At 48.5% G+C, this 7,849-nt stretch overlaps 1 long non-coding RNA gene across 1 annotated transcript; it reads right to left on the bottom strand.

The window, feature by feature from the left end:
* Positions 1 to 6,121: 6,121 nt before the first annotated feature.
* On the bottom strand, positions 6,122 to 7,576 carry LOC121141971. Its single transcript, XR_005878960.1, has 2 exons — positions 7,381 to 7,576; positions 6,122 to 6,170 (listed from the first exon to the last, which is right to left on the bottom strand). It is a non-coding gene; the product is annotated as an uncharacterized LOC121141971 (long non-coding RNA).
* Between the last annotated feature and the right edge of the window lie 273 nt (positions 7,577 to 7,849).

Here is a 7,849-nt window from a genome sequence, read left to right as displayed (position 1 = left end):
TGGACCTGAGGAAACGGGTGTTTTATGGTCGTTCGGGAGGAGTCGCATGAGGCTGATGGTCCTTGGGCTGTCGCCACGGCTGCTGTTTCCACTCTGGCATTTAGGCCTCAGCTTCCAGCTTGACCACAAGAGATCCCAGCGTGGAGGGTGCCTAGCTGCCAGAGACAAGTGTGGGAAGAAGCACACGGATCTAAAGAGGGGACTTATCCAAGGTCACGGTGCTGTTATTCAGTAATTATGAATGAGTAGGAGCCAGAGGTGGCCCTGGCACCACTTCTGTCCCCAGCACCAGCCAAGGTGCCAGGTGAGTATCCACAGTGTTAGTGGACAGACCCAGAGCACCAGCGAGGGAGCCAGGTGAGTATCCACAGTGTTAGTGGACAGACCCAGAGCACCAGCGAGGGAGCCAGGTGAGTATCCACAGTGTTAGTGGACAGACCCAGAGCACCAGCGAGGGAGCCAGGTGAGTATCCACAGTGTTAGTGGACAGACCCAGAGCACCAGCGAGGGAGCCAGGGGTCACAGAGGTGGGGAGGGGCTTCTTGTTTGCCAGGTCGGGCTTTGTGTTCTGGATCAGCACCCTGAGCTTAATGAACACCAAGGTGAAGGGGCAGCAGGAGAGCAACTGGGGAATGGGGGCGCAGAGCAAGGCAGCGGGTGTGAGCAGAACTGTCGGAAACTGAGACTAAAGCTGGAGTCAATCAAAGCCTTGGAGTGGAGCCCTCTTCGAGAGAGCATGGTGATAAATCGGCATGGAAGAGATAACATGGACTCCTTTACCACATAGTCCTGCCACCCACACCTTGATGTGGACGGAAACTACTGTGGGCCTCTCTGCCTCTCCCACTGGGTCTGTGGGCACCGTGATGGGGATGCTAGGAGGGATGAGGGCTAGGAGGCAGGAGGGGGAAGGCACTTGCTGTCACAGAAGGGATCTGCTGTCTTCACCTCTCATGCTCACGTGTGATCTCAGTGGAGCCCCGTGAGGGTCCCAAATCTGCAGATGCAGAAACTGCCCCTTTGAGCTCTTTCCACATCCTCACTTACTTTTCTTTTTAAATTATCTTTTAAAGATGTATTGGTTTTTATGTTATGTGTATGGGTATCTTGTCTGCACATGTGTCTGTGTACTGTGTGTGTGCAGTACCCTCAGAGACCAGAAGAGGGAGACGGATTTTCTGGGAACTGGAGTTACTGACAGTTGAGCAGGGCCATGGGCAGTGAGAGTAGAACCTGGATCCTCTGAAGGGCAGCCGGTGCTCTTAGCCACAGAGCCATCTCTCCAACCTCTTAGTTCTCTATTCAGCATTGTTAAACTGATACTCTGAATGAGCTACGTAAGAAGCATAGTCAGACATGGCTGTCTTCTTATGGTGGCAAAACGCATTGATTAATAATAAGTTCATAAGTTGTATCAATTTTCCTGAGTTTTTAGCCAATAGATTTTCTTGTTTTCACTTGGTCCTCGTGACCATCAGTAAGCAAAGATTCTTTTATTCTATCCCAATCTCAGTTACCAACATTAATAATTCTCAGGTCGCATCCATACTACATTTCACAAAACAATAAGAGATAATAGAATGGCCAAGAAGGGATTATAGTGGCTTCAGTGCCGATGAGGGGTGTCTAAGTGAAGGGGAAAGCAATGAGCTGACAGGACCAAAGAGCGTCCTGCTGATGGCTAGAAGATGTTAAGGAACCAGTCACCGAGCTCCTCAGAGGTAAGCTGTTGGGCAGGGCTGGTCAAGGCATCGAGTTATCTCCTCCCAATGTCCCTTCCAGTGGGTAGTAAAGGGGGCTGTCATTCATCACTAAAGCCCTGGAGATGAAAGGAGGAGCCCCTTGCCTGTGATTCCACGATGAATTCACCAGAAGGTCCGATGGCAGTCTGCAGGTGCCTTCATACCCTTCATACCCCTCTTAGTTGCCGCTCTGTTCCATGGTCCTGGAGGTGCCTTCATACCCTACTTAGCTGCTGCTCTGTTCCATGGTCCTGGTGAGTTGGCGGCATCCTTCACTGCTGAATCTTTGCCAAGCACACAGGCCTAGGTTCTCTGATGTGGTTTTGTTGTACTCATGTGCTTGTGTCTTCCTGGTTTAATTAATAAATCCATAGGCAGTCATTTTAATTTGCTTCAATAAATTATTCATCAGTCTGTACCTTACAGTTTGTGCCAGACAAATGAGGGTTCAGTCCAAAAAATTCTGAGTGTCCAAGACCCAGTAGTTACCTCCTTGTTCAGGAAAATTACGGAGTCCCTTTGGCCCAGCACTTATACTCCAAACAGTGTGAGCTTTGAGAAATGAAATCACTTGGGGAGAGGCACAGCCTGAAAGCTGCTGGTTTAACACAATGAGAAGTAACTACAGGCAGGACAGTTCGTTCTCCTCAACTAAGCAAGGTTGCTAGGGTGTTTCCTGTGGAGTTAATGCTCTACTAACCCCAAGAACTGAACGTCTGATCGGCTTTTCATGTGAGAGTAACAGAGGGGTCAGCAGCACAGCTCAAGTCACAACTGTTGGGCACTTTGTATGTTCTCCTTCTCTGTCGCCTTTAACCCTCACGCCCCTAAAGGGCAGGCACTCGAACTGTTGCTGGTTTACAGAATGAAATGGAGGCTCTGAGTTGTTAAGTAACTTATAAAAGACCCATTACTGACATCCATGACACATGGTGGCCATGCCCTACTAAAGGTTTTTACATGTTTTCCTTTGAAACTAGCCTACACTAAATATTGGATCGTTGGTGAGGATACCTATGCCAAGTGATAGGTGAGTGATGTATTTTGCTTTGTCTGTGAAGAGCGTAAATGGAAACCAGAGACTTACAAAGCAAATTTAAACTATGAAAACTGTATCCATTTCATCTTATTCTCTCTTAAGGGCTGTCCTGGTTGCTTTCTGTTGACTTAACACAAGCTAGGGTTACCTGCGATGGGGAACCTCAATTGAGAAAATGCCTCCATCAGATCGGCCTGTAGGCACGTCTATGGGACATTTTCTTGATTAGTGGTTGCTGTAGCTCCACTAAGACAACCATAGCCACTTTCTTCTCAGCCGCCCTTGCCTCTGACAGAGCTCATGATGAGCCTGGCTCCCATGCCCCACATTTAGCCCAATGTTTTTCTTGAATGCATTTGAATGAAAATTGCCCATGATTCCACTCCTCAAAGCAGAAACTTGTCACAGCTAAGTGACATGCCCAGTTGGATTCTGACCCAGATCTGATCCTAAATACTCTTAGTTCCCAACATTGGGAGGAATAGACTCACTGGGGGGGAGCCAGGCACATCTGCAGTGCCACCCTAGGCTGCAGGGCACACATGTGACAGGACACATGACTACTACTCTGGTCTCTTAGCCATATGAGGGACCAACAGGTAGACTGGATATCTTTTAAGCAATAGATATTGCTATAAAAAATCTTTTTATTTTTTATATAATTACATTATTTCCCTTTCCCTCTAACCTCTCCCATGTATCTCTTTTCTCACTCTCAAATTCATGGCCTCTTATTCTTTATTTCTCTCTCTCTCTCTCTCTCTCTCTCTCTCTCACACACACACACACACACACACACACACTCCTTAATACACAAATACAACCTGCTCAGTCCCTGTAGCATTACCTATATGAACATGACCTCAGAACTGACCTCTTGGTATTGGAGGACCATTTGACATGAGGCTTTAAGCTGAACCCCTGTGTCCTTTTACCATCTAGGCTCCCATAATGCACTGGGGCACTATGATCCAGATCTGAAGTCAACATGGTCCTCATTTGGAGACTAGAACATTTCCTAGGATAGAAATGACCCATCTACCTGCAAGTAACTCCAGTAGAGGCTGGTAAAAGACATGAGGGGGGGTGATATGTGTCTTCACATCTCATATCAGGTTTGGATGAAAGAGTGGGGCTCCCAAGGACAACCAGAGTATCATACCAAACTCATTCATTGCTTGTATTCTCGGGTTCTAGTAAGATGGGAAATCCTTGATTATCTGATACTAATCCGTTTCCTTGCTACTTTAACAAAATATCAAAAGCAGTCTATTTTATAGGGAAAAGAGGTTTATTTTAGTAACAGTTATAGCCAAAATATAAGGTCTAGGGCCCTTATAAGTATGATGCATATCTGACCTGTTTCTCTTATAAAGCCACTAGGATTCCTAATCAGGCACTGCCCATGACCTTATTTATTTCTAATAACTCCTAGAGGCCCCGTCTCTGCAAACAATGAATTGTATGGCCACCTGTTCAATTCTTCACCTCACCAAACAGTGAGGGGCACTCAAACCATACTCCCGGCACAGTAGCCAGTCTGGGGAGATCCTTGAGCCCAGCCATCCACTGCTGGACGCAAAGCTGCCTGCCCTCTGCTTCCTGAGACTGGACAGACTAGTGGTCATGGAGACTAAGAGGGTGTCTGTTGGTAAAGCGCTCAGGAGTTCTAAACCGGTGGTTCCCACTGTTCTGAAAACATGGGCCCTGGCACTTGACTGGTGATGGCCACAGAAGGCAGAATGCCTTCTCCCACCTATCTGTACCTTTTGAATGTTCTAGGGATAAATCTGACTTTAGAGACTCAGAAGTAAGCAGAGCAAGTCAGGCTGCCTGGTCCTCAGCTCCTTCCCCTCTCTCTCGCCTGCTAAAATGTGAATGCCATTGCCCACTCCCCATCTGTTACCACATGGCCAGGATCGAGTGAGCCCAGGACTGTTCCCAGCCACAGAAGCCAGAGGTCTCTCCAAAGGCACTGCTAGTCACTGGCTGTCCCCTCCCTTGACAGGCCTGTCCCTGTGGAGATCCTTCATCATCTCCCAGCCCCAGCAGGTTGAGCAGCTCACAGCCCAGGGCCAGATGCTCTGAGGTCACCACACAGTGCAGGACCAGCTGTTTCCAGGACTTCCTGGCTCTCTTCCCACGTGGTAGAGGGTAAGGGGTTCCAGGCAGGGAAATAAGGCCCAGCATGGCCCTCCCTCTCCCTTTGACTCATTTAGGGGACACTAGGGCTCTTAGAGCTGCTGAGAACATTCCTTACCTCAATGGAACCCAGATGGTTAAGACCACCCAAGAAAAACACAAATAAGCAAGCACTGGGCTCCCGTTTCCACCATCCTCAAGTCGGAGAGAAGAAAATCTTCTGGAAGCTGAAAGTCAAAGCGCGCTCTAGGGCCCCACTTCCGTGTTCTGTGTTGTCACTTCCTGCTCCAGTGCCCTTGTCTCCCAGGTAGTATCTTCTGATGTCCCACATTCCCAAGTTAAAACTCTTGGGAAGGAACAGTAAACCAGTAGCCTCTCTCCATGTCTCTCTTTCTGTGTGTGTGTGTGTGTGTGTGTGTGTGTGTGTGTGTGTGTGTGTGGTGTGTGTGTGTGTGTTAATACGCATGAATGCCTTGGCTGGAGACCGACACTTCTTAAGAGAAACATGAGAACTTTGCAGAGAATCCCTGAAGGAGGGGTGATAAGAATATAGACTGCCCTGCCTCCCCATCTCTCAAGTCTACCTTGCTTTATTTTTCTCCTCTACGAGCTTCTCAAAGCCTGGTGCCTGCGTTGGGTGTGTCCATCCCTCTGCATCTCACTGGTGCTGGGCTTCCTAGCCCTCACACAGGACAAGGCAGAGGCAAAGCCCTAGAAAGAATAAATCAGCCCCAGCCCCTGGTACAGCACACAGCTCCTGCACACACTGACTCAGACCCCTCCCTCCTGTCACATCTGCAGCTTCTGTCATCCCTCACCATCCACACCAGCCAAAGATGCCCAGCTCTGTGTCCCAGCTACACCTACCCACTTGCCAAACCTCCCTCCTTGCAGCCATTTGCTGCCCAACAGGCTGTAAAACCCCCGAGGTCCTGCAAGGCTGAGTGCTCAGCCTCCCCAGCCTCTTTTCCCCCTAAGTGGCTTCTTAGGGGCTGTCACTTCCACAGCCTGAGCACACACTGCCACACTGACTCTCAGTGCCGGCACTGCAGCTGCAGCCTGTCTGCCTCTGTCTTTCTCCTGCCCTGTGGCTTCTGTGACGCACGCATGGTGGCATTTGCTGAAACCCTAGAGCAAGCTTGTCTTCTTGATAGCAGAATCCACTGATAACACATCAAAGAGAACCGAGGCAGAGGCATTTCCAGATGCAGGGGCCAAGCCCAATTTTCCGAGAACTTTATTGGATTCTGCCCAAAAGGATAGAGGGTTTCAGCTTCATTTTTAAAATTAAAAAGCAGCCTTTAAAACTACGACGTCCCACTGTTGTCTAATGACAAAAGTCACATGCAGGTTAAACATCATTGTCACCAATAACCCTCGAATTTTGGTGTGTTTCCTATGCTTGATGGCTATTGCCTAAAGCTGGGGCCTGAGGGTAGTGCCCAGCTCAAGAGTTTTATTAGTGGCAACTTTATATTGGGAAATTCCAAGAAAGCTCAAAACATTTCTACCTGTTGTTTTGTTTTCTGTCTATTCTATTTCCTACACTGTGTACAGGCATCGTGCCATTGTCAAGAAGAGTGATACAGCATTTAAAGTACAGTGGTCAGACGAACAGACGGATTGAAACTATGCCATCTCAAAGGGGAGGAGAGGAGAAAGTCTTTCACTAAACATGCTTATGGCAAGAGGGTGGCTTACTGTCTCTGTGGCCACCTCAAGATCATAAGGAGTAGGGGAAGACATGAGGGTCTATGGGAGCCTCCTGTGCCAGCTGCCCTAGGCTCAGCCCTCCCTGGAGCCTGGAGAAGCATGCAGGTGGTGTTTGCACCCGGCTTCACTGCCTCCAGCTTCTAGGCCATTGATTCTCAACCTTCCTAATGCTGTGGTTCATTAATACAGTTCCTCATGGTGGGGGGACCCCTGGCCATAAAATTATAAAATTATTTTCATTGCTACTTCATAACGGTAATTTTGCCACTATTATGAATCATAATGCAAATATCTAAGTTTTCTAGTTGTCTTAGGTGACCCCTGTGAAAGGGTTTGTTTGACCACCCCCCTTCCAAAGGGGCCACTGTCCTAGAGCTTAAAGAAGCATCACAGGTGATGTTTCCTCCCAGCTACACTGCTTGTAGCGTCTTCCAGGTCCTTGGGCAAGTCTCCACATGTTAGTCTCTGTGTCTCTTTAGAGGATACTACACCCCCAAGGGCTGTAGTGTGCATCATAAACTACACAGTGGTTTATATGAGCGTAGTTAATAAATAAGTCTGAATTAGTAAACCACGGCTCAGTTTACCCTCACACACATATGTGTGTGCAACCTATGAGTGCACATGTGCACGCGCACACACACACTCACACTCCTTTGCCATCCCAAACACTACTGAGTTCTATTGTATGTGCAGTTTCACTTTTCCAGCCCTAGCTGGCCCCAGACACTGTTCGCACCTTACCTCTGATAAGTGGGTCTGTGGGGTCAGGGAGAAGGACCGAGGCTTTCACCTCTTGACCTCCGTCTTTGATTCTTCTCATGTGTTATAAGAACTAGTAAAATGATCTGTCCTCGCTGGTAGGATTGCGCTTCAAAACAAAAGTTTTACCTTTTTGTAGAAACGAAACAACCTCTGCTACTCTTGCATTTGGGGACTCTTGTTTGTTGGCCGCCCTGGCTGCTGCGGATCTTTCCAATTTGCTTTGGAAGGGAGCCTGGACTTCCTGATTTCCCCCAATCCGGCTCTCAGCTGGGTAGCCACAGCCACCACACCCCTTCCTGTGGTTTCCAGTGAAGCCTCCTGGTAGGAAGGGAAGGGGGAGGTGTTGGGCCCTTGCAGTGGACAGCAGTGTCTGATGAAAACAATGTCATTCCACACACAGCTGTGGCTTGCTAGAGCTAATAATGGAGGCCCAGGGAAGGCAAAACCG

The sequence above is a fragment of the Mesocricetus auratus genome, unplaced genomic scaffold (assembly GCF_017639785.1).
Source record: "Mesocricetus auratus isolate SY011 unplaced genomic scaffold, BCM_Maur_2.0 Super-Scaffold_100008, whole genome shotgun sequence".
In the NCBI taxonomy this organism is placed as follows: domain Eukaryota; kingdom Metazoa; phylum Chordata; class Mammalia; order Rodentia; family Cricetidae; genus Mesocricetus; species Mesocricetus auratus.
This window is presented reverse-complemented; position numbering and strand designations above follow the sequence as displayed.